This window comes from Chiloscyllium punctatum, chromosome 41 (genome assembly GCF_047496795.1).
Source record: "Chiloscyllium punctatum isolate Juve2018m chromosome 41, sChiPun1.3, whole genome shotgun sequence".
Taxonomy (NCBI): Eukaryota; Metazoa; Chordata; class Chondrichthyes; order Orectolobiformes; family Hemiscylliidae; genus Chiloscyllium; species Chiloscyllium punctatum.
This window is the reverse complement of record NC_092779.1, coordinates 31,259,969-31,287,557: the sequence shown is the minus strand read 5'-3', so window position 1 is coordinate 31,287,557 and position 27,589 is coordinate 31,259,969. Positions and strand designations below refer to the sequence as shown.

Sequence of the window (27,589 nt, the reverse complement as noted above, 5' to 3'; positions counted from 1 at the left end):
GTTCTGAAATTCAAATAGGCTACATTATCAGATCCTGCCTATGACCCTGCTTGCTATACCTTCAGCCATTATTTCCCTTACAGAAAACCATTGACTCCACCCAATTATATTGAGTTTGTCTAAGTGCCTGTTCATCATGTTCTTAATAGTACATTCTATCCCAGAATGTTATCTGTACTTGAAAGGAAAAATGATGAGAAGAGTGCTTGTATTCCTTTGACTATGAAGGATCAAGATTGACTTGATTTGAGTTTTTTAGACTTATGCAAGAAATTCACAAGGTAGATAGAGAAACTTAATTTCCAATAGTTACAGAGTCTAGGTCAAATGGCCATAACTGTAAAAGTAGAGCCAGGTGATTTTAAAAAGGTAGGAAACAGTTCTTCATGCAAATGTTGATGGACTTTGGAAGTCTCTTTCACAGAAATACAAACTTGGTTAATAATAATTTGAACTCTGCCATTGATAGATTACTGATAACCAAGAGTCTTTATGGCACATGGAACTACAATGGGTGGACAGTGTGAGGATACAATTGAACCTAGTGAATGATGGAACAGGTATCATGGGCTGAAGCTGTTCCCATTTTCCTAATTTGGTGACAAAACTAAATTTAAAAAAGTTATAAAGTAATTTAAATGTGATTTGGAGGTGCTGGTGTTGGACTGGGGTGAACAAAGTTAAAAATTACACAACATCAGGTTATAGTCCAACAGGTTTATTTGGAAGTACTAGCTTTCGAGGCACTGCCTCTTCATCAGGTGGTGAAGAGGAAGCACCTTGAAAGCTAGTGCTTCCAAATAAACCTGTTGGACTATAACCTGGTGTTGTGTGATTTCTAGCTTAAATGTGTCAAATATTAGCTTCATCACCGAGTGTGAAAACACATTTGTGTAAACTTTGATTTTGAACTTCCGAATGGCAGTAGCTAGGCTTAGGGCCGAATTACAGAAGCTACTCCACCTGAATTCCGGCTGCATCTTCTTTTTCTCTATTTATTATGGTGATTATCGGAATAGCATTATTTCTTGGTGGGGGGGGGGGGGTCTGAGGGGTGAAAGCATGATAAAGGATGAGAGGTTGTTAATGGAGGCTGTTACACACTTCCGGCAGATTTGGTTCGATTTACAACATACTATGTTTTCGAATATGCTACTACCTTTTTAGTTTTATTTCCTCTCATCTACCTGTTCAGGTACACCTCTGGAGCAGGTGGGACTTGCACCCAGCTCAGCAGTCGGGTCACAGCCCCTGTGATCTCAAATGCCTAACCAATCTTTCTGCCAAGGCCCCCACCTTCATAGCATTTTCTCCTCCAAACTCCTTAAGATCCACGTCACGCCTCGGCTTTCAGTCACTGACCCAGACTCCCTCCCTTAATTCCCAACCCCTTCCCACCATCCCCCAATGCCACTTCCACTCCACCCAATAACATTTTGGGGCATTTTTTTCCCCACAGACATGACACAAGATTGTTACAAGGTGCAGTCAGATTCATCCACACACACACAAAAATTCAATTTTCACTGGGTGGGGAATTAGTAGTCTGGCAGAACTCATGGAGAAGGTCAGTAGAAACAAGGATTGAAGGGGAAGGGGTAAAAAAAAAAGAAATTACTGGAAAAGATCAGCAAATCTGGCAGCATCTGTGGAGAGAAAGCAGAGTTAACGTTTTGGGTCCAGTGACCCTGGGGGGTGGGGCGAGCTGCTGAAAGAAACACTTGAACTCTAGCTGTCCAGTGACCAGTCAGTCTTTGAGCAGGTTGATGGACTCAAGCTTGGTGGCAATGGGCCTCGGTCAACGTGCCTGCGACTTGAATTGGACGATCATCTACACGGAGAAAGGGCGGGCAAGAGGGAGGTATCGCGTTTGCGCAGAGAGACGCACAGAGAGAAATTCTCCCGCTTCTATTGCTGGAGTCTGGAGGTAGTGCGAGAGACGGAGGAGGGAGGTGGGGGAGCTTTTAGCAGCGTCTGGGCTGGCTCCGCTACATTGTTACCAGTGAGAGTGGGAGCTTCTGAACACTGGCTTGCCGGATGCTGCTGATGTTGCTACAGCTCCTGCCTCCCTCTCAACTCTCCCCTGATAGGATGATTCCTGTGCACCCTCTCTAGGATTTTTTTTTGTTTCAATTTTTCCCCAGAAAAAAAAACACACCTTTTTTTTCCTTTCTATTCCCCCACCTCCGTGCGTCCACCCGGCGTTACCTGGAGGCAAGCGGACTCGGTAAGTCCAAATGAAAACGACATCTTTTCTTCCCTGTTCCCCTCCTCTTTCTCGTCAAGCATGTAGTTCAGGGTGTTTTTGTTTAAATGGTGAGAGTTAAACGAGACGGCTACAAAAAAAAACCTCTCTCTCCCGGTTTCTTGTCATTGGAATTTTTTTGCAGAATGTATGTAGACGTTGAAACAGAAGTGATCCTCTCTGTGTTTGGGAGGAGAGAGGGATGAGAGAGAGACACACAGTATGATGTTTCATTTTAAAATGTAAACGGGTGTCTGACAGCACAATTCACGCTTTCTTTTGCGCACACAAACAGCCAGAAATTAAAATTAGCTTTGCCATTGAAAGGCAACGCTAATGGAAATGTGATATTTTGAATATTTAATGGCTCTGTTCTGACTGCCGTCCAGCACTGTCTCTCCATTGTCGAATGAGGCTGCTGTAATCTCCTCAGATCCGGACAGTTCTTCGGCTATGGTTAAGTGTCAAAATCGTTGCTTTTTTAATCAAAGGAAGAGAGTACATCATACTTTTTTTTAATCATGCGGCTTCTTAAATGCTGCTGACGTCTTGCATCAATGTGTGTGTGTGTGCGCGACCGGCGGAGGAAGGGAACTGGAGCCTCGTCTGAGGTGGGATGGAGACAGTACATTGTATTTCATATATATTGTACGGAAAAAAAACTACTGTATAACATCGGAGAGGAAGGGAACAAAGTATTGGCCAAGATATCATTTAACCATGTTGGTTTCAATGTCATACTTGGACAAATATATTGCAACACAAAATATTAACTTCACCTCATTTATTTTGTTAAGCTTTCAGTCAACTTCCTGTTTCTTTTTAAATCAAGAAATCAGAATTCTCGTCTTAAGATACTGATGGTTTTTTTTAAGTTCGCCATCATTTGGGCGCGACGTTATCAAGGGCGCTTCAGCATTAATATAGTTATTTGAATATGAATGAATGCGATCTCACTGCTTAGGGCATTACTGTGCGTCGAGAGTTTAGAAAACCTGAGGTTTTTTTTTCTCTCTCTGCGTCCCCCACCAACCCCCTCACTAGGAGGTTGTTATCGATCTCGTCTAACAGCGTGTGGATCTAGCAGAAATAATAAAGGGAAAAGTCAGGTCTGATTAATCCGACGAGAAATCTTCTAACGCTGGTTCTCGGGTTCGCTCAGCCGCGTCCAAAACATGCCAGCCACTTGTAACGTAATTAAGCTAATATTTGCACCCGATAAGGATAAGGAATCTCCGAAGGCTGACCCCAATAAAGCGACAGGGGATTCGAATGCATTTTTTTGTCAGCATCAAGTGGTGGGTAATTAACAGGGAAGTGTTTTGCGTACTTCGCCGTGGCTGCAGCTTTGATTACATCTGGGGACCAAATAGCGAGAGACATCTTCCAGAGAATGAAGGGGGTCTGGCAGCACTCGAACGTGCGTCTGAAGTGCCGTCCACCCCTTTTCGAAACCCGTGGGTGTATTTCTTCCAGACGCGTTGTTTATCGGCTTGCCTGTGAAATTTCGGCGTTGCAAAGCCCTCTCCACCATGTGAGAAGGTTACATTCTGAAAAGTTGTGATTCATTTAATTCACAAGTGATTGGTTCCTGCTTTCACCATCTGCAGTTTGCATGCTGGACCGAAAACGGAACAGCTGGGAGATTAAACAAAAAACAGAAATTGCTGGGAAAAGCTCAGCAGGTCTGGCAGCATCTGTTGGGAGAAGTCAGAGTTAATGTTTGGAGTCCAGTGACAAGTTCTTCGAAACTCGATCTTCTGAAGGAATCTCACTAGACCTGAAACGGTAACTGATTTTTGTCCACAGATGCTGCCAGACCTGCTGATTTTTTTTCTTCCCCAGTAATTTCTGTTTTTGCTTCTGATTTCCAGCATCCACTGTTCTTTTGATTTTTTTGAAAATTCAGGTTGTATCTTAATATTGATTAACCTTAAATTCTCATACCTAATTTGCTAAGACACCATATTTCAAACAGTGCAAATCTGACTAATGATTTTGTTCACCTTTCTCATTCCTGGAGTGATTAACCTAGTTAACCTCAAGCATCTTGGTCAAATGTCCATTAATTGCAAGTGAATCTAGACAAATAACTGTCAGCACGCAATTGACCTAGAGGTGGGCATGAAAGCCGTGGGAAACTCACTGACTTTAACAAAATATAACCCTAAAGACAGTGGTGCTATCTGTTTTATACTGCCTTTTCAGGTGGCCTGACTCTGATTAACTAATTAACAGCGCTGTGGGCTGGAGCTAAATTTTACTTTGTATGTGGTTCACAACTCCAACTAGCTTAGCCATCAGCAAAGCTGGGTTGCCAAATGGAAGATGGGGAATTAATACTTGTTTTAATCCTCTCCTGGAAATAGGTGTCAAAACGGTAACATCTCATTCAATGCTCTTGGATGCAAAAAAGTGTTTCGTGTTTGCTTCCTTATATCTCTTCACCCTATTTGATGCTACTATCTGTATTTTGAGCTGTGGCAGAAGTGCTGAAGATTAGAGTGTGCTGATCAGATTGTTATTTGCAAGTTAAATGTTTCATCCATGAATCATAATGCCAGTTAAAATGTATTTTAACATGAAAATTCTTCTGTTACATGTTTCATCTGTGCAATAAAATTTCAGTAGAAATCTTGAACTCTCTTCATAGAAGCTAACCATAAAGCATCCTTGCTGCAGGTCTTGATCAATCCAACTTAATCTGTCTCTGTCTACTGGATGTTAGCAGTTTCTGAGTAAAAATAATGTAAAGATTTAGCAGTTTGTGGGATGCCAAGGATTTACCTTTATGACAGTCAGTATTTGGGATGATCTGTTTTTAATATTTCATCTGTGATTCCTTTTTAAAAAAATAATTACATTCTCATGGGATTGATTTCCATGTGAAAGTTAATGCACTCTTCAACTGTCTGCACATTGTCAAAGTTTCCTCCAACTGCAAATTGGGTAGAATTGTGTGCAACTTTGACCAGGAGCTGAGTTTCAGATCCAGTTCCCTGGACCAGTTGCTGTTCTGGTCCAGTAGTGATATTCCTATCTCTAAGCCAGGAGACACAGGTTCAAGATCTACCTGCTTCAGCAGTGTGTAGTAATATCTGAGCAATTTGATTAGAAAGTATCTAATACTTTGACCTTATTAGGGACAATTTCTGCCCTTCCTTTGACCTTATTAGAGACAATTTTCTGCTCTCCAGGCTTCCTTTATACTTCTAGACTCAGTTTCTTAATTGCTGTCATGCTTTGCTCCCCCTTCACCTGCCCCCACACCTCCCCCCCTCACCTCCATCTAAGGCCCAAGAATCATTCCAAGTCTGGCAGAGATTCATTCACATGCACTTCCCCCAACCTGACTTATTGCATCCATTGACCCCGATGACGTCTCCTTTACATCTGAAAGACCGAGGGCAAACTCGGTTCAGAGAACATTTATGGCCCGTGTGTTCCAATCAGCCCTACCCTCCAGGTAGGCCTCAACTCCCCCACCTCCTCCCCTCTGCACCCCACCCCCCCCACACTTCTCCAATGACTTGTCCATCCTGAGCCACCTCCACTGTCAACACAAGGCCACACGCAAACTGGAGGAAGAACACTTCACCTTTCATCTCGGACGCTTACTACCATATGGTCTCAATATAGAACTCACCAGGTTCCAAATCTCCCCACACCACCATCTGATCCCACTCCCAGCCCTTCCTCTCCACTCCTGCCCCTTACCCTGACCCTACACCATCCATCTTCCTTCCCACCTACTGCTCGACCCTTCCCACAGACCAATCACAGCCAACTCCTCTCTGCATCCACCTATCGCCATTACACCAACTTTTGCCCAAGCCCCACCCTTCTCCATTTATTTTACAGTCCCTTTCTCCTCCCCCAGTCCTGATGAAAAGTTCTGACCTGAAGCATGGTGGCACGATAGCTCAGTGGATAGCACTGCAGCCTCATGGCACTAAGGTCCCAGGTTCAATTCCACCTTTGGGCGACTGTGTGGAGTTTGTACATTCTCCCTGTGTCTGTGTGGATTTCCTCCGGATGCTCCGGTTTCCTCCCACAGTCCAAAGATGTGCAGGTCAGGGGAATTGGCCATGCTAAATTGCCTATAGTGTTAGGTGCATTAGTCAGAGGGAAATGGGTCTGGGTGGGTTACTTGTCAGAGGATTGGTGTGGACATGTTGGGCTGGAGGGCCTGTTTCCACACTGTAGGGAATCTAATCTGATTGACTCTCCTTCTCTGATGCTGCTTGACCTTCTGTGCTTTTTCCGGATCCACTCTGACTCTCCAGCATCTGCAGGTCTCACTGTCTGCCCCCTCCAATATCCAACTGAACCGTAATACCACCATTTGTGCCCTGTCTCTGATTGTGTCCACAGCCGTAAAGTTAACTCTTTCAGTTCTAAATTGTTCTCCTTTTCTTCAATATATTGACTTCTCTGTAAATATTACTCTGTCCATATCACCTTCCACTTTTTTTTCATTTTTTCTTTTTTTCTTTTTCCTTTTTTTCTTTTCTTTTTCATGTGTGTGCAGGTGTCAGACACAGTGAAAAGCAACAAGTGTGTAAATCTTTATTTATATTTCACCACCAGGAAGAGAGGAAACACCTGAGTGGCCAGTGACAAGCAATGCCCTTCTCAGAGGGCCATGCTGCATAATCAAACAGAGAAGGGGGGTTGGGGGGGAGGCAGAGATTAAATCAAAATACAGTTGGAGGGGGAAATAATACACTCCACTCCCTGCAGACCTTTAACTTTTCTATCTGATATAGATTCATCAATTTTAAGCTGCTCTGAATGTAATTTAATTCTCTACCACCAATGGCAGACAATCTGCCTTGAAATTGCACTCTTTAAAATTCTCTCCCGAAAGGTGTTCTCATTTCTCGTTCTCAATCTTTTAGAGCAATCTCTAAAGACTCGACCCACTCTTGCTAGTTTCCATACGTATAGACAAAGAAGGACACCACTTTGATTGGGACAACACACACATTCTAGGACAGGCAAAACAAAGACACGCTCAATAATTCTGAGAGACATGGCATTCTAACAAGAACTCCATCAATAATCACATCGACTTAGATCCTTTCTACCTTCCCTTTGAAAAAAACCTGGAAATGATATCACCCACCTTAAGAAACCATGAGCTGTGAATAGAGAGATGGGACATACCACCAGCGCTTCACCGGACACTCTCACTGATGATGTTACCCAGTATAGTGACGAAACATCTGAAAACAAATCTTCAAGCTCGGTGAGCTAACTTACAGACTTATCATCAACCTGAGCTAAAATCTTCTCAAAAATCGCTAGCTATCTATTCCATTAGGAATAGATCACCTCTCTCTCTCACTCCCTCTTGCCACTTTTACCTGTGGGCAGCATCATGGGTAATTCATTACATGCATTAAATGCAAATTTCCTGTAATATATTCCTAATGTCATTTTAAACATATGATATTGGAGTCAACTTTCACTTACAGCATGCTTGTGTTGTTATGGTGGAGAGGCCTGCAGAAATGTACCATGGAGAGTTTTGTGTAAACCAGGGCCTTTTTGAATAATCCAGTGTATGTGATATTAGGGTGGGCAGGCATGAGCAGTAACCACGTCCCTACCCAACAGCTGGATAATTCTCAGGGTGAAGTTAATATGGCAGGGGGAATGAAAAGTGTTCCTTGAGGATGTCATTGGGGGGAGAGAAGGGCAATGTCAGGTCAGGACTCCTGATAAATCGAAGGTGAAGGTTGTCACTCATCATGACACACAATAAATCCTTAGAAAATGAAATTTGAGAACTTACTTGGGCCTCTTCATCACCCACCCACCCACCCAGCATCTTATGGTACTGACCATGCTGGACTACAGATTTTGACATATTCTAATTGTAATTCATATTGTATGTGGAGTGACTGCAAACTGTGGATGTTTCTGCCTGTCTAATGTGGTTGCTCTGTGACATCTTTGATGTATTTCACAATGGTGAGATGGCAATGATGGGAAAATAGGGTCCCTGTCCCCTTGCTACCTTCTGCTCCTTGTCAGCATTAATCTGGCCGGGTAAAGGAGATTGGAAGGTAGATTAAAATCAACTCCGTACAGGGTGGGAATGTTATAAAAGGTCCTGAATAGTTTAGAGAAACTACATGGTGTTGGTGAGGGCAAACTCTTTAGACTGATTCTTCCTCTTCCTGTTACTGTTTGATCTGAGAGAGTGTGTGTATCTATAATGGTTATCTTGAGCACTAATTTCACAGCCACAGATGAGGGGAATAAATCAGAAGAGTGAATTGTGAAAGGTTCCGAATTCTAAAATCATGCGTTGGATTTAGTTTTGCAGTTTGCTGTTAACATTCTGATTAGACATCATAGAATCAAAGAGATTCAACTTAAGTAAAAATGAATTAATGTTATAGATACTGCAGCCATACTATTAAAAAAAAACAAAATGTTTAAGTAAGTTCTATATGTAGGTTTATGTCTAATTTATATCACAGCTATTTATCTTAACTGGCCTCTCAATCTAGTGTTTACACTGCACAATAGCTTTCTTCTATCTTACTTCATCTAACACAATCAGTATTTCCATTTTGTTTTCTTTTTTAAAGATTGATACACTTTGTCCATGTTGTAGCTCATTCCAGTTATAATTAATGATGGGCTGAAGGGCCTATTTCTGTACTGAACTGTTCTTTGCTCTTTGTATAGAAAGAAAATTCTGCTAAGTATCTTGTTTGACTTTCCTATATCTCTAGCTTCTAGTTTTGGGCTGCACCACAAATAGTAACATCTTTGCTTACCTTATCAAACGCCTTAATAACTTTAAAGACCTTTAGTACATCATCCCAGTCTTCTCATTTTTTCTTAGTGAAACAAGTCTAGTGTATTCCACTTTGACTGGTAGTTATAATCTCTCCTTGTACCATCCTTGTAAATTCTTTTTGCCCCTTCACTAGTTTCTCCATATCCTTTATATAACCTGCATAATCACCGTAAGGTAATGAATTTTTTTTTCATTAATTCTGTTTTGTATCTAAGGTTTGTACCTAGGTACATGAGGGGCACATTGTAAACTTTTCACTGTGCTCCTGTACTTGAGTACATGTGACAATAAACCTAATTCTAATTCTTTATTTAAAATCAGACCGAGATTCCATATTTCTCTTTTCAATTCTGTCTTGTTAAAACTGAATATTGGGGACTTGTTTGCATTTTTAAAAAATGACTTATTTTGTGTTGCTACTTTTAATGGTAAATTAATGTGCATCCCAGACCTCTTTGTTCTTCTGTCCCATTTAAACTTGTTTTCCATAGAATATATGGCCTCGTTATTCCTCCTCCCATAATGTGCTGTCTTTCATTTGTCTAAATTGAAATTTAGTTTCCATTTGCATATGTATTCTGCAAGCTTATTAATTTATTTTATTGCAGTCTTCCTCAGAATCAGCTATATCCTGACCCCAAATTACCATTTGCACATTTTGAAATTACACTTCAGACTCCCCAGTTTGAATCATTTATGTAAATGATATACAGTAGTGTTCACAATATTAAGTAGGAACAAATTACTGTAGATACTGGAAACTGTACTAAAAACAACAAATGCTGGAGATCACAGCAGGTCAGGCAGCATCCATGGAGAGACAGCAAGCTAAGTAGTGGGGGTGAGTAGTGGGTGTAGGGTATTGGTAGAGAAGAGATGTTATTACTTACATTTCGTGTCGTTTACACTTAATGTAAACTACTAACATATTTTCTCCACCAGCACCTTACACTTACTACCTCCACCATCACCCCACCTCCTCCTCAAATTATAGCATAAATTCTGTCCCTCCATACTTCACTTCTGTTCTGCTGACGCATCTAGACTTGAGACATTAGCTTGCTGTCTCTCCATGGATGCTGCCAGAACTGCTGTGATCTCCAGCATTTGTTGTTTTCAGTTCACAACATCGATATGCGCTGAGTACCGTTTTTCACCTTGTGTTAGCCTGAGTGACTAAATATAATGCTCTGTTTTGACACCAGCTGCTTATTTATGCTATTTGTTTTCTAATTCCACATGGTCAGACTTTTAATAATTAGTGTTAAGTGAGGTACCTTTTATCTTGAAGTTTGAATATTCAAGTCTATTACTTTGGCTGCATTTTCTTGTTTACAGTTACAACTTTGAAGATTTCAATAAGGTTAGTGAAACAGACATTTCTGTGTTGAAATATTTATATTTCATTTTCACGTGCTTCCCCATTTATTTTTTTCACCAGAACTTTTTTTTTGAACAAGTGACAAAGAAGATTGGAGGCAGAGTGGTTGACGTTGTCTATATGAACTTCAGCAAGGCCTTTGACAAGGTTCTGCATGGTAGACTGGTTAGATCACATGAAATCCAGAGAGAGCTAGCCATTTGAATACTAAATTGGTTTGAAGGTAGGAGACAGAGTGATGGTGGAGGGTTGGCTTTCAGACTAGAGGCCTGTGACCAGCAGTGTGCCAAAGGATTGGTGCTGGGTCCACTGCTTTGTGTCATTTACATAAATTATTTGGATGTAAATATAGGAGGAATGGTTAGTAAGTTTGCATATCGTACCAAAATGGGTGGTGTAGTGGACAGTGAAGAAGTTATCTCCGAGTACAGCAGGATCTTGATCAGATGGGTCGTAGGTCCGAGGTGTAGTAGAAGGAGTTTAGGTGTTGCATTTTGATAAGGCAGATGAAAGCAGACTTATAGTCTTGATAATAGGGTCCAGGGGAGTGTTGCCAAATTAAGAGACCTTAGGGTGCGTGTTCATAATTCATGAAGATGGAGTCACAGATAGACAGGGTAGTGAATAAGGCGTTTGGTACATTTGCCTTTATTGGTCAATGCATTGAGTATAGGAGTTGGGATGTCATGTTGCGGCTGTACAGGACATTGATTATTCTGCTTTTTGAATACTGTGTTCAGTTCTGGTCTCCCTGTTATGAGAAAGATGTTGTAAAACTTTAAAGGATGCAGAAAAGATTTACAAAGATGTTGCTGGAGTTGAAGGGTTTGAGGTCTTGGGAGAGGCTGAATAGGCTGGGGTTATTTTTCCTGGAGTGTCAGAGGCTGAAGGGTTTATAAAATCAGTGGGGAAATGAATAAGGTGTATAGCCAAGATTGTTTTCCCAGGGTTGGGGAGTCCAACACGAGAAGGCATAGGTTTAAGGTGAGAGGGAAAGATATAAATGGACACTAGGGGGAAACTTTTTCATGCAAATTATGGTGCAGTTATAGAATGAATTGCCAGAGGAAGTGTAGGAGACTGGCACAATTATGACATTTAAAAGGCATCTGGATGGGTACCTGAATAGCAAGGATTTAGAGGGATGTAGGCCAAATGCTGACAAATGGGACTGGATAAATTCAGGATATCTGTTTGGCATGGATGTATTGGACTGAGGGTTTGTGTCAGTGCTGTACAACTCTATGACTATAATATTAGCAAAAATAATTAACTAATTTGTAGTATGGGGCATTCACATTTTTAAATAGCAATAAGGTTATATGTCTTCATGTCTGTGAAACGGTCCTAATTTCTAGTCAAGTTCTTTTGAATGTATACAGTGGCAGGACTATGTCTTCTCGATGGTCCTTTTAGTACGTATCATGTAATCCAACAGCTTGATCCTCCATATGCGATTGCTTCTCCTTCAACCCCAATCTATAACGCTGAACTTTCACAGTTGGGAAGGAGTTAACTATCTGATTCGCCAACGTTAGTGGCACAACCTTTTCATATTGAAATATAAAACTTTTACGCTGATGGGTCAGTATCAAACTTAAAAAGACTAAACAAACTTTGGTCACCCGAGCTATGTGCTGTGATGGGAATCTTTTGAGTATGAGAATGATTCCAGAAATTTGTGTACTTTTAACTGATAACAGATAAGTAATGTTGATTGAGTATAGAAATGCTAAAAATGTCAGATGTTATAGTCAAGTTGGCTTTTCTGTCATTGAAAGAACCTGGTTGTTACTGATGTACAAATGACTGAGTGTTTCGTTAAATTTCAGGAGCATGTTGATTTCAAAGAATTCATGTCTTACCTCAGCAGTGTTATCTTTATTTTATCCTGTAATTTTGAAAGGCTAGGGCTGATTATACAGCAGCGCAAACTCATAAAAATGAGTGTTTCAGCAATTCAGGCATGGCTATATCACAGATGAACACACTCCAACTTTTGCTTGAAATGTAAGCAATTTAAGTATAAGTAACCTCTTGACTTTTCCCAGTATTTTGATAACATTTTATTATTGGGATCAAGTTTTGTTCTCTCAAAATGATAGTCTTAAGAGAAGGCTGCTGATATAAGACTTGAATTCCAGTTCAGAATATGAGTTCAGAATGCTGGCATTTATTTCCCTCTGGTTGATGTTACCAGATATAATGAGAAATTGTGCATTCTCCTTTTTAGGGTAATTAATTATTACCTAAGTTTTGGAAACTTTCTCTGTTGAAATGACTGTTCTTGTTTACTTTGTATTTCTGTTTTGACTGCGATGCTTGGAAGAATAATGGACAACACTACACTCTATTTGCTTTCTATCACAATTGCAACTGCAATATTGTCTACAATAAATTGGAAGATACTCCAATGTATTGGAAAAAGTGGTGTGTTATGTATTTTCTAATAGCCTACCTGCTTAATTGGAATTAAATAAACTAATCTGAGATGTTGAATTTAATTGCTGTTAGGTCACATCAATTCTTTTGAGCCTTCAGTGCAATAGATAACGTCTGTTTCCAAAAAAGCAGTGTTACATCTTAATAGTTGACTAAGAATTTGACTGAGAAGATACTTTGTAAATGTTAAACCTCCAATGGCTTTACTTAGAATCAGAGCAGGTGCATAATCAATAAGGTATCGTACTCTTTTGCCAAATCATTTCAGTTGAGTAAACTCTGAACAAATGCACATAGCTTTGTGCTAAATTGAATAATCTGATCATAAGGATGTTTTGGGTTAAATCTTCTATGTGTGGTTCATTTGTGAGCATTCTTATCTGAGTCACAAATAGGGTTCAAGAATTGAAGTACAAATTTCAGCGTGTACTCCAAGCTGACACTCCAGAATGTCTTATAAGATGCTTCAAGAAGCCAAAACACTGTCTGTGAAGTAGATCTCTGTCACTATTTCAAAGCGTAATAAGTGGGCCTGACTTCAACGAGCACTAAAGCCTGATTGTCCAGCCATGAACAGAATGGTCCAGATACTCCAATGACCAGAGGATTAGTTTTTGGAGCGGCATTGTTTAAGGGTGCGCATGTATCTCTGCACAATTCCTAAAATGTCTAACTCCATGAGAATTGCCTGGGGAACTTAAAATTTCTGATGAACAATTCCTGTGTATCTAGAATTCTCCAAAAGAGTCAATAAATCTTGGAGGATTGGAAGGTGTCGTAGTGCTGGTCTGGTACAAAGTTAATTTGCCCTTGAGTTTTTTTTTCAGAGGGGGTTAATGGGCTAGGCTTCATCATGTCTGAAATTTGAATGGTTCATTGGGGCCTTGATGTTTACCCTAACAGTGCTTCATTTGAAAAACTGGTATAGTCAGGGGGGTGTGACCAGCTCTCTAGCTGTGCAGTTCAACTCAGTTTGGGAATGAGTTGAGTCAGAGTTGCAGGAAACTGGAAGCTTTAGCTGTCGTTTTGCCCTTATGATTTTGAACTGTAAGTTGTATGTGCCATTGTTTATTGTTTGTGTGAAGGGATGTGTTTATTGGGACTGTTGCAAGTATTTTTGGAACAGCATCATTAAGTCAGGTTTGGGTAGGATAACTTATCTCACATTCTGTTTTGTATTACTTGTGTTACATTCTGGACTTTTGCAAATAAATTTTGTTTGTTTAAAACTTGGTGGTCGGCGCAGATAATTTACTCCGGGAATATCCACTATACACCTAGCTAAACAAATAGCAAAGTTACGGTTTGGGCTACCCACTTCAAAAAAGGTTTCAACTAAGTTAAGCTTAAGAGTTGCCGAGGAAAGGTTAGAAGATTTAAAGCCTACTATAATTCCTGGGTAACTATTTAAACTGACATTTCACCACATCTAATATATATCCCTCCTCCCAATTCCTGGCAATGAAACTCTGGCCAGATCTCCTCAATACCTGATACCACACCATCTGCTCAAACCAATGCCTCCCTTCTACACAGTACCTCTGCCACCTGCAGACTCTGTAAGCCTTCTGCTTACTAGCCTGTCCATATTCCCCAGACTTTTGACAGTCACTCCCTGACCCAGTCCTGTTGGTCTCAACACAAACACTTAACCGAGCAATACCCATAATCTACCCACTAAGCTGATGGCATCCACAACTGACAAACCCTCCCATTCTTCAGGCCCAGCAATCCTCAACCTGTGAGCTATCCCATTCACATTTTCAATTACCTAGCAACCTACCCACCAGAACCCCAGCTACCTGGAGATGACCTCATTCAGCTGGCACAATATCCTCCCTCACCCACCCAAAGCCCACGCATTTAATTTGATAGCTTCTGTTATAGGGTCTGTCAGTTCTGCTAGACATTTAAATAATTGAATATGGCACATTGACGACTGAACAAGAGGCAGAGATTGTGGGTGCAGAGTGTTTTTGCTGCTGGATTCATAGATTCCTGATTATGTTTGGAACAGGAGGACAATCCAAGAGTCTGCAGCACAGAAGACATCTCTAATTAAGTGAGTACATACTAATCTGATCAAATTCAACAATAGGGTTCTCAAACCTGTTCAGAATACCTGCACCATTGTTATATTTTAAATCTATGTTACTCTCTCTGACCCTTGCATGAAGTCACTACAATCAGATAAATGAGCATATGTCTATAAGCCCAATTTGCATTTCTTAATTAATAAACAAAAATAAGTCTAATTTCTTTTGTTGAACCTGTATGTTTTGGAATTGTGAACTCCCAGTACATAAGCTTCATGCAATAGAATGGCTTATGGGAATTTGGGGGCCTCAGTTAAAATAAATTGGGAACTTGCTAGGACCCCACATCTGGCACATAGACTTTGAACTCCTAACTGGGGCCTACTGGTGGTTGATCTGTGCTAATTGTAAAGTTTACTTGTCTATCATTTTGCATTTTAATTTGCCAATGTCGTTTCTTTTGGGATTATGTTAGTTGGATGATATGATCTGTAAAGAATAAGTCCTGAGGAGCCTAGGCTGAGGTTGAGAGGAAACTTTGTAACACAGTTTATGTAGTTGAGTAGTAAATTTGGCATTTCAGAGGAGCAGTAAGCCCCAAAGTGGCTTATGAATAAAAGAAAATAAGAGGTAGGAAAATCTGGAAGTTCTTCAAATGAAAATATTAGTAATGCTGAGGGGCACTTGTTATCAGATGCATGACAACAGAGGCATAACAACATCTAGGTCTTGCACGATTGGGACATCTCATTGCATAACTGTTAGACTTTCCTCCTCAGTCTTCAGCTTTTAAATCTGTTGTCTTGTAATTGTGGTGCTGTGAACTAAAGATGGAGTGCAAAGGACAATGGCATGTCTGGGAACCTAGTCAAAAATAGGCTCTGCCTACTTACGGCCAATTTATGCCCAGTTCAGGTCGTTAACTGCCTGATGGGCTGCAAATTTGGCAGCGGGATGGAAAGTTGGGTTTTAGGATGGGGAGTTGCGCCCTTTGGGCAGGGGGTGAGTTCCCCTATTCAGCGCTGTTGGCGCTTTATATGTTGGTTTGTTTTTTGGTTTATGTTGTATATCGTCTTTGATTGCTTTGTGGGTTTGTTAACTGTAGTGATTTTAGTTTATGTAGTTTTGCAACACTAAGGCTCAGTGATTTGTGGTTCAAGTTCCTCCTGTCTGGAATCTAAATGTTACTGAAGAAGGTTATGGCTAATGACTTGATTAAATGGTGTACCTGGAACGTCAAGGGGAGTCACTCACCAATTAAGAGGAAGAAGGTACTTTCGAGTCTTAGAAAGGAAAAGGTGTATATAGTTTTGTTATAGGAGACACGCTTGGATGATAGGGAGCATTTAAAACTACAGCAGAATGGTTTTGATGGGGTTTACTTTTCATCTTTTAATCCTATCGGGGAATAGCTATATTGGTTCGGGAGGAATCTCCCATTTAAGTTACGAGAGTATGTTAAAGACACACCCGGGAGGTTTGCAATTCTCAAAGCCCTGATAAATGGGGAAGAATATGATATTTTAAACATATATTGCCCTCCAGCCTATCACCTCAAATTTCTGGTAGATACGTTCTCTAAACTGATCAGTCTCGAGTCCCGGCATATCATTATAGGTGAAGATTTTAATTGTCTTATGGATCCCACAGTAGACAGGTTGCCCAAAGGCCTCTTGATACCCTCTGTACAAACTAAACAATTAGTGGATTTGTGTGTGGAATTGGATTTGATAGATGTCTGGAGGCGTCACCACCCGACAGGCAGGGATTTTGTTTCTTTCCAATCCACACAAATGTCACACCAGGATTGATTTTTTTTTCTCTGACCTCTGTGGCAACCCTGGACTTGGTGGCGTCTTGTACAATTGGTAATATTACCATCCGTGATCATGCTCCAGTGTACCTGTTGGTTAAGGTTAAGGACATTACAGTGGGCCCAAGGCACTGGCGAATGGATCCCTTTATCCTTAAGGATAATTTTGTGGAGTACTTCTCGAGGGAATTTTGGACGTTCCTAGACATTGACTCAGGCCTGGTTAGTAGCCCATCCGTCCTTTGGGAAATTGCCAAATCCGATGCCAGCGGGTTAGTTATCTCCTACCCTGCCAGTAGGAAGCAGCAGAAGGGCGAACAGCCACATATCCTAGAAGCACGGTTGAAAGCAGCTGAGAAAGCTTACTTTAACAGGCCCTCATTGGTCAAGTTACAGAGGATTATGGCGCTGTGGTCTGCATTGCATTCCATGCTCATGCAGACAGCAAAGAAGGAGCTTACTTTCGCAAAGCAAAGGTTATATAAGCATGGTGACAAGCCAGGCAAGTATCGAGCATATCTCGCCAGGAAAAGGAGTGCCCCTCAAGCCATAACGTCAATTAGGGAAGGGTATGGGAACCTAACATGTGATTCCAAAAAGATTAATGTGGCATTCCAGAGACTTTACTCTAAGAAATACCAATCTGAAGGTTGTGAGGAGGGGTGGGCCAAGATGGAGTCCTTTTTCAAGGATCTGGAACTCCTGGGCATGGCTCCCAAACATGAGTGTTTACTCAATGCCCCTTATCAAAGCAAGAGGTGCAGGAGGCTGTGAAGCTTCAGAGTAGAAAAGTATCCGGTCCTGATGGACCTCCTAGCAAATTCTGTGTGGAATATATAAACACATTGTCAGGCCCAATGCTCAACATGTTCAATGACTCATACAGTCAAATTGTCTCCCGCCAACTCTGAGAGAGGTCAATATTTCGCTTACTCTTAATAAAAAGGGAAGGTCCCGGAGGACTGTGCTTCGTACAGGCCCATTCACTCTTAAACATAGACTTCAAAGTCTTCTCCAAGACTTTTGTGTTAAGGCTGGAGACTGTTACCTTCTATTGTTAACGAGGCTTCATTAAGGGCCACATATCCTCCAATAATGCAGGAGGCTGCTTAATGTGATTCAAGCATGTCAACAACAGACAATACAGAAGCTGAAAAGCCATTTGACCGAGTTGAGTTGCCGTACCTTTTTTATTCTATGGAGTGGTTTGGCTTGGGCAAAGCCTTTATAAGATGGGTAAAGGTTCTCTATGGTGACCCTCTCACTGTGGTCATGACCAATGGAGTATGATCAAGCAGTATTAATATTTGTAGGAGATGCTGGCAGGGCTGTCCCCTTTCGCCATTGTTTTTTGCATTGGTGATTGAACCATTGGCGGAGGCCATTTGTAGGGTTCCCAATATATCAGTTCCAGAAGTGGGGACAAACTTGCATAAGATTTTGTTGTACATGGACGATATCCTCATTTCTTTTGTCCAATCCAGCAGTTTCAGTGCCACACCTGATACATCATCAGCATATTTGGCACCTTTTCGGGGTGCAAGATTAATTTTGCAAAATCAGAGGCTATGCCTATGGATGGTCTTATGAAGGTGCTAAGTCTTGAGAATGAATCTTGATTCCCTTTTAAGTGGTCACAGAGGGGTTTTATGTATTTGGGCATATTCATCATTCCAGTTCTTGATTGGTTGTTTAAAGCTAATTTTGTTCAATTATTCAACAAAGTCAAACAAGATCTTCAAAGGTGGGAGGCTCTTCCAGTCTCATGGTTGGGTCAGAAAGCGCTTATAAGATGAATATTCTCCCCTGTTTGTTGTACCCTATACAGATGCGCTCCCCCTGATTTTTGATAAGCAAACATTCAGGAGACTGAACAGCTGGTTAACTCCTTTATTTGGCATTGTAAGTGTCCCTTCATTAAATTAGCTAAACTGCAACTGCCTCACAGATTGGGGGGGAGTGGATCTCCCGGACATTAAAAACTACCAACTAAGCTTGCTTTTATCTTACGTGAGTGATTGGGCTTGTGGGGACCCTTTTTCAATATGGTTAGAAATCGAAACCTCTCAGGCAGGATGCCCCCTTACTAGCTTGTTGTTGGACAAATGAGGACAGTTAGGGAATATTGCCATAACCCAATAGTTATCAATACTGTTAAAGCATGGAGGGAAATTTGGCAGAGGGAAGGCAATATTGGCAAAACATCTTCTTTTACACCTGTGGTGGGTATGCCGGGTCTTCAACCAGAGGTGATAGATTCAGGATTCAAACATTGGTCAGCTAGAGGTGTGTCTTGCATGAGTGAGGGAAAGACAAGGATGTCCTTTGATCAATTAGCACAGAAATACAAGCTATCTAATAGGGACCTCTTTTTTTTCTCAAGTTAGGGATTTTATTCAAAAAAAGACTCGGATGAGTTTAGTCGACTCTGCAGGGTGTGGGAGAGAGAGCTCGGGGTTGATGTCTCTTCAGAGGCATGAGAAGATTTTTAGGAAAACACAAGAAAGATGCTTTACAGTTGAAGATTCTCCATAGGGTCCACTTGGCTCTGGATCGTTTGTCAAAATTTAAACGAGGGGTATCTTCAACATGATCCAAGTGCAAAGTCTGTACGGGTGCTCTTAGCCATTGTCTCTGGTCTTGTGGTAGGCTTCAAACATACTGGAGCGCTGTGGTGGTAGCAATGGAGGGGATTTTGGGTGTAAGAGTGAAGAAGGACCTGATCTCTCCTCCTCTTGGCCTGCCCAGTATATTCCCTGCAGATGCGCATAAGAAAAACACTTTTCAGCATCCTCACTGTCTGCCCAAGAAAGAACATCTTGTTAGGTTGGATGTTCAAAAATCCCCCGGGCCTGTCGGGTTGGTAGAAGATTGTTAAGGAGCCTATCGCCTTGGGTTTTCTCACAAGTATGGTACACCACAGGACTGGGAATTTCTATAAGACATGGTGGCCCTTTTTGGAATACCTGGACACCGATTTGTCTGCCACACTGACAAGGGCCTTTATATAGCCGTAATGATTGTGCTTTACAAGTCCAATATCCAGAGAGGGGGAACTGTGAACGTATGAATAGGTGAAAACTAATGCTCTCGATATTAGAGAGTGAGTGTTTTGTTTGGCTGAGCAGAGTTATTATTATTTATTAGTTTGTTTTTGGTTATTGTTATTTCGTTAAGTGGTTAGTTGGAGATTTTTAATATATTTTTCTATACATATTTATAGATTTGTACATGAGGGCAGTTTGGGCTTTTACTTTTTTTTGTGTAGTTTTGAATTGTATTGTTTTGTATTTGTTGTAATATTAAACAATCTATATTTCAATAAAAATATTTTTTAAAAAACAGGCTCAATAGTCTATCTGCTTAACTAACAAGCTTTGAAGATTAGGCACATGCATAATGAGATGGTGAAATAAGGATATTTCAAACAGAGAAAGAAAAAAATTGGAATGGAAAGGGAAATTGAGCAAGAAAAGCAAACTGATAAAAGTCGTCAAGTTTAAAAATCTTTTAACAAATTTGCTGCTGTTGGGATAAAACCTAATCATTTAAATTATTGTCTTTTTTTTTGAGCTGGTGAGGTTAAATTGCCATAGCAGTGATTACAACTAATATTTATACTCTTTAGTAGAAGGGTAAAACAGCCAACTCCCCTGTTGCTGAGACATTTGAGAGAGCTTGCCCATGAATGGTTATCTCCAGTGCACTGGGAACTTCTCAGTGATATGCGGTGAGAAATATTCTGATCAGAAATCAAAAGCGCAAAATTCTGAGAAACTCAACAGGCCTAGCAGCAGCTGTGAAGAGAGAAACATAACATTTCAACTTCACCATAACTGTTATTTAGATCAGAAGTCACTGGGAAATACTGTTATAGAGTCATAGTGATGTACAGCATGGAAACAGACCCTTGGGTCCAATTCATCCATGCCTACCAGATATCCCAACCCAATCAAGTCCCATTTGCCAGCACTTGACCCATCTCCCTCCAAACCCTTCCTATCATGTACACATCCAGATGCTTTTTAAGTGTTGCAATTGTTCCAGCCTCCACCACTTCCTCTGGCATCTCATTCCATACACACACCACCCTCTGTGTGAAAAAGTTGCTCCTTAGGTCTCTTTTATATCTCACCCCAAACCTATGCCCTCTAGTTCTGGACTCCCCACCCCAGGGAAAAACTTTATCTATTTATCCCACCTATACCCATCATGATTTTATAAATCTCTATGAGGTCACCCCTGAGCCTTCGACACTGCAGGAAAAACAGCCCAACCTATTCAGCGTCTCTTTAAAGCTCAAATCCTCCAACCCTGGCAACGTCCTTATAAACCTTTTCTGACCCTTTTCAAGTTTCACAGCATCCTTCCGATAGGAAGGAGACCAGAATTGCATGCAATATTCCAAATGTGGCCTAACCGACATCCTGTACAGCCGCAACATGACCTCCCAACTCCTGTACTCAATACACTGACCAATAAAGGAAAGTGTACCAAACACCGCCTTCACCATCCTATTTACCTGTGACTCTACTTTCAAGGAACTATGAACCTGCACTCCAAGGTATGTTTGTTCAGCAACACTCCCTCGGACATTACCACTAAATGTATAAATCCTGCTAAAATTTGCTTTCCCAAAATGCAGCACCTCACATTTATCCAAATTAAACTCCATCTACCACTCCTCAGCCCACTGGCCCATCTGTACAAGATCCCGTTGTAATCTGAGGTAAACTACTTTGCTGTCCTCTACACCTCGAATTTTCATGTCATCTGCAAACTTACTAACTGTATCTCTTATGCTCACATCCAAATCATTTATATAAATTACGAAAAGTAGTGGACCCAGCACCAATCCTTATGGCACTCCACTGGTCACAGTCTTCTTGTCTGAAAAACAACTCTCCACCACCACCCTCTGTCTTCTACCTTTGAGCCAGTTCTGGCCAGTTCTTCATCTAATCCATGAGATCTAACCTTGCTAAACAGTCTCCTATGGGGAACTTTGTCGAAATCCTTCCTGAAGTCCATATAGATCACATCTATCACTCTGCCCTCATCAATCCTCTTTGATGCTTCCTCAAAACCTCAATCAAGTTTGTGAGACATGATTTCTTTCCTCAAAGCCATGTTGACTATCCCTTATCAGTCCTTGCCTTTCCAAATACATGTACATCCTGTCCCTCAGGATTCCCTCCAACAACATGCCCACCACCGACGTCAGGCTCACTGGTCTTTCATTCCTGGCTTGTTCTTAGTACCCTTCTTAAATAGTGGCACCACTTTAGCCAACCTCCAGTCTTCCGGCACCTCACCTGTAACTATTGATGATACAAATATCTCAGTAAGATGCCCCGCAATCACTTGGCTATCTTCCCACAGAGTTCTCAGGTACATCTGATCAGGTGGTGGGGATTTATGCATTTCAAGACATTCTGCACTTCCTTCTCTGTAGTATTTTTCACAATTTTTCACAATGTCACCATCTATTTCCTCACATTCTATATCTTCCATGTCCTTCTCCACAGTAAACACAGATGCAATGCAGCTCTACACAAAGACCACCTTGCTGATCTTTGAGGGGCCCTATTCTCTCCCTAGTTTCCCTTTTGTCCTTAATGTGCTTGTTAACACGTTGGATTCTCCCTAACTCTATTTGCAAAAGCTATCTCATGTCCCCTTTTTAGCCTCCTGATTTCCCTCTTAAGTATACTCCTACTTTCTTTATACTCTCCTAAGGATTCACTCGATCTATCCTGTCTATACCTGACATATGCTTCCTTCTTTTTAGATTAGATTACTTACAGTGTGGAAACAGGCCCTTCGGCCCAACAAGTCCACACCGCCCCCGCCGAAGCGTAACCCACCCATACCCCTACATCTACCCCTTACCTAACACTAGGGGCAATTTAGCATGGCCAATTCACCTAACCTGCACATCTTTGGACTGTGGGAGGAAAACGGAGCACCCGGAGGAAACCCACGCAGACACAGGGAGAACGTGCAAACTCCACACAGTCAGTCGCCTGAGGTGGGAATTGAACCCGGGTCTCTGGCGCTGTGAGGCAGCAGTGCTAACCACTGTGCCACCGTGCCGCCCACGGACCAAACCCTCAATTTCTTTAGTCATCCAGCATTCCCTATACCTACCAGCCTTTCCTTTCATCCTAACAGGAATATACTGTCTCTGGACTCATTATCTCATTTTTGAAGGCTTTCCCTTTTCCAGCGGTCCCTTTACCTGCGAACTTCTGCATCCAAACAGCTTTTGAAAGTTCTTGCTTAATACCATGAAAATTAGCCTTCCTCAGTTTAGAACTTCAACTTTTAGATCTGTTCCATCCATTACCTTCACTATTTTAAAACTAATAGAATTATAGCCGCTGGCCTCAAAGTGCTCCCCCACTGACACCTCAGTCACCTGCCCTGCCTTGTTTCCCAAGAGTAGGTCCTGTTCATGGAGGGAGAGAGACACTGAGTAAACTATTTGTTGTGGTGCCCAGAGCAAAAGGCTGATAGTAGTGAAAAAGAAGAGAGAGGTGTGAAAACTAGGTGTGAAAATATATCTTCCCCTCCCTTCCACTGTCAGCATTCCACAGAGATTGTTCTCTCCTGGTCTACTCCTCCAACATTCTTAACACTTCCTCAGTTCCCTCTTCTTTTCACCAACACCCCCACCCTTACTCATGGTACCCTCCCTATTTAAGATAGGTTTTACCTGTACTTTTGTTTGGATCTAGTTGACTGTTTTTGCTGCTCGGTGATGTCATGTTTATATCGACAAGACCAAATGCTGACTGTGTGACACTTTTCTGGCACATCTGTGCTCTGCCCATATAAGGGCGCCATTTCAACAAACAATCTTGTTCCTAAGCATTATTTGTATCCTATATCAGTATAAACTATAGGAACAGCACACCATTTTCCTTTTAGGTACCATGCATCCTCGAGGATTCAACGGCAAGATTAAAAATGTAACAGGTTAATAACTTAACAACTCCTGTCCTCTATCTTACAACCATTGCCAACACCACCACTCACCTGAGTCCATGGCATCTTTGTCCCTTGTTGGCTTTGCTTTCAGCTGAACAAACCTATATTTTTCCCCACATTTAACATTTGTACCTATTCTACATATTTATCACTCCTTCACTCCCCTGTGCTCTGGGCACTCTCTCCATCTATTTCACCCATTTCTCCTCCCCTTGTGTCAACAACCGAAAAGCATAGTTTTCCAGTTGCTTTCAGTTCTGAAAAACAGTCTTAACTGATCCAATGTTAACTTTGTTTCTCTCTCCACAGATGCTGCCAGATCTCCCGAGTTTCTCCAGCACTTCTCCTCCCTGATTTCCAGCATCCACAGGAATTTGCTTCTAAATTCTGATCAGGACGGCCATTATTTTGCATGATTGTTTCATATCCTATTTCAACATCAAGTCCATGTGGTGAAAAGTGACTCAGGCTCGAGTTAGCCGTAGAGGCCGATTGCCGTAGAGGCCAATCTTATAGCACTTTAAGCTGTAGAAATTGCAATACAAACATTGCCCAGTACAGGTAAGCTTGTAGTAGACACTGGTAAAAAACCCAATGGCAACCCTCTTGGGGCGGCATGTTGGCTCAGTGGTTAGCATTGCTGCCTCACAGTACCAGGGTCCCAGGTTCGATTCCAGCCTTGGGTGACTGTGTGGAGTTTGCACATTCTCCCCATGTCTGCGTGGGTTTCCTCTGGGTGATCTGGTTTCCTCCCACAGTCCAAAGACGTGCAGATCAGGTGAAGTGGCCATGCTAAATTGCCCATAGTGTTAGTTGTATTAGTCAGATAGAAATGGGTCTGGGTGGGTTACTCTTCAGAGGGTTGGTGTGGACTGGTTGGGCTGAAGGGCCTGTTTCCACACTATAGGGAATCTAATCTAATAATAAAAAAAATTTCTCAAGTAGCACATGAAGGAAAGGAAACTCTTTTCTTTGACCATTTTATTTTAAACCTGAATTTAATGCACAATGTGCGAAGGAAACTCTACATGCAGCTGTGGATTCACATTTAACAAACATAATCTACATATTGGAAGTATTCCAGGTTTAGGGGATTAGGTGTTATTCCTTGAAAAATGTGCATCTCCTAGGACCCGACAACTGTGTTTGCAAGAGCTGGGCCTAGAGAGAATCCCATGGCAACATTATGTATTTGGGTGTACATTTTGTTGGCAAAATGTCTTTTCAGCAATCAATCTCTTCACTTAAAGATTTTCAGGTTTAACCAGCTTTGAGTTTAACTTGCAGTTAATGAGCAAATGCAGGAATTTCATTAGTTTGTGATATTTCAGGGCAGACTCATATTTGCTTGATTTCACAGGCTGTCCCTGGGTTGTGGACTCTTTCTGTTCTCAAATCTGTTTGCAAGTCGAGTTTTGCACGTCAGAACACAGTACAGGTGAATACAAAGTAAGCGTTTGTCAGCACAAGAAATGTTTATTTGCCATATCTTTAAAATTACACCACTGTACGTGATTGCATTGGTAAATGTGTGCATTCAAACGTTGGGCACTCATGCAGCGGAAACACAGCACAATTTATTCGGCAGTTTGTGAAGATTCAAACTCAGGAGGTATTTCTTTTTTGTCATAGTTTTCCTATTGTGTGCATATGCACATAACTAATGGAGAATACTATTAAGTTGTGCTATTTTGGTCAGGAAATCAGGATCATTGTCTTTTTAAAATTCATTTGTGGGATATGGGTATCGCTGGCTGGCCAGTGTTTATTGCTTTGAGAAGGTGGTGGTGAGCTGCTGTCTTGAACTGCTGCAGTCTACCTGCTGTGGGTTGACTCACAGTGCCATTAGGGAGGGAATTAGTGGGTGTCTTGGAGGGGAACTTGAATATCGTGGTGTTTGCATATATCTGCTGCCTTTGGCCTTCTAGATTGAAGTGGTCTTAGGTTTGGAAGGTGCTGTCTGAGATTATTGGTGAATTTCTGCAGTGCATCTTGGAGATGGTACATACTGCTGCTCTTGAGTGTTGGTGATGGATATTTGTGGATGTAGTGTCAATCAAGCTGACTGCTTTGTCCTGGATGGTGTCAAGCTTTTTGAGTGTCAAGCTTCTTGAGTGTTGTTGGAGCTGCACTCATTCAGACAAGTGAAGAAATTCCATCACACTCCTGACTCGTGCCTTGTAGATGGTAGACAGGCTTTGGGAAGTCTGAAGGTGAGTTACTTACCCCAGTCTTCCCAGCCTCTGACTTGTTCTTCTAGCTATTGTGTTTATGCAGTGAGTCCAGTTGAGTTTCTGGTCAATGATAACCCTCAGGATGTTGATAGTAGGGGATTCAGTGATGGTGACATCATTGAATGTCAAGGGGCTGTGGTTAGATTGTCTCTTACTGATGATGGTTATAGCCTGGCATTTGTGTGGTATGAATGTAACTTGCCACTTGTCAGCCCAAGTCTGGATATTGTCCAGATCTTGTTGCATTTGAACTTGGACTTATTCAGTATCTGAGGAGTCGCAGATGGTGATGAACATTATTCAATCATCAGCAAACATCTCCATCTCTGACCTTTTGTTGGATGGAAGGGCATTGATGATGCAGCTGAAGATGGTTGATCCTTGGACACTACCCTGAGGAACTCTGCAGAGATGTCCTTTTAGCTGAGATGACTGACCTCCAACAACTACAACTATCTTCCATTGTGTCAGATATCACTCCAACTACTGGACAGTTTGCCCCTGATGCTTATCCAGTTTTGCCAAAGCTCCTTAATGTCACACTCTGTCAAATGCAGCATTGATGCCAAGGGCTGTCACTCTCACCTCACCTCTGGAATTCACCTCTTTTGTCCATGTTTGTTGGACCAAGGTTGTAATGAGGTCAGGAACTGTATGGCCTTGTCGGAATCCAAACTGGGTGTTGCTGAGCAGGTGGTACTTGATAGCTCTATTGATGACACCTTCCATTATTTTCCTGATTATTTAAATTAAACTAATGGGGCGGTAATTGGCCAGGTTGGACTTGACTTGTTTTTTATGTACAGGATGTACCTAGGCAACATTCCACATTGTTGGGTAGATGCCAATGTTGTGACTGCACTGAAACAGCTTGGCTCGGGGAGCGGCAAGTTCTGGAATACAAGTCTTCAGCGCTATTGCCAGAATGTTGTCAGGGCCCATAGTCTTTGCAGAGTCTATTTCAAGTTTAAGTAGCTTTTAGTCTAAAAACTTCCAGAGTCCATTAGAGCAGAAGACTAATGAGTAAAGTAAGGTATTAGATTTGAAATGTGTTCATGGGAGAAGGACAATTTGTCATTAGTTTTCTATGTAAATATTTGAAAGCTTCCTTTCTGTCATAGCAACAGATCATAACCCTCATTACTTACATATTGAACTTTCACTTGCAACATGTGCATTTTAAAAGAGGAGAAAGAGCACATCTCGCCCTTTAGAGGGCAGCTGTTTGAAGTTCTCTTCATACCTTTATGTGTGACATTACGTGGTTCCTCTCAGGGCTTCATGCAACAGTCATTGAATTTGCATCATAATTTGGTGACCAACACCTGGAGACTGTGTCGCACTTGAATGGATTTCATTTATTTACCAAAACAGTGCAAATCATGTTGTTCTTGTCGGTATAAGGTAAGTCTTCCAAGTAAATATCATGACAGTTGTTTTCCAATGCAATTTTGTTGTAATTTACATGCATCAAAACATTGAAAGTTGGGTGAATGAATGCATGTGTTTATTGTTCATAAGAAGCGATAGATAAGGAAGAGGACACAAGTGTTAGTTTGAGAGATTTTTGTATGGCAGGACAAAGGGAGGGCAGGACAAAAAGACACAATGTGAGAAGGTAAAAA

General features: G+C 41.4%; 1 protein-coding gene across 1 annotated transcript in view; it reads left to right on the top strand.

Annotated features, from left to right (window-relative positions):
• Positions 1 to 1,956: 1,956 nt before the first annotated feature.
• Positions 1,957 to 27,589, top strand: part of LOC140464970 (catenin delta-2-like) — a 1,239,301-nt gene continuing 1,213,668 nt past the window's right edge. Inside the window, exon 1 of the mRNA XM_072560655.1 lies at positions 1,957 to 2,227. The gene's annotated coding sequence lies outside the window, so the exon portion shown is untranslated. The remainder of the gene's footprint in view (positions 2,228 to 27,589) is intronic.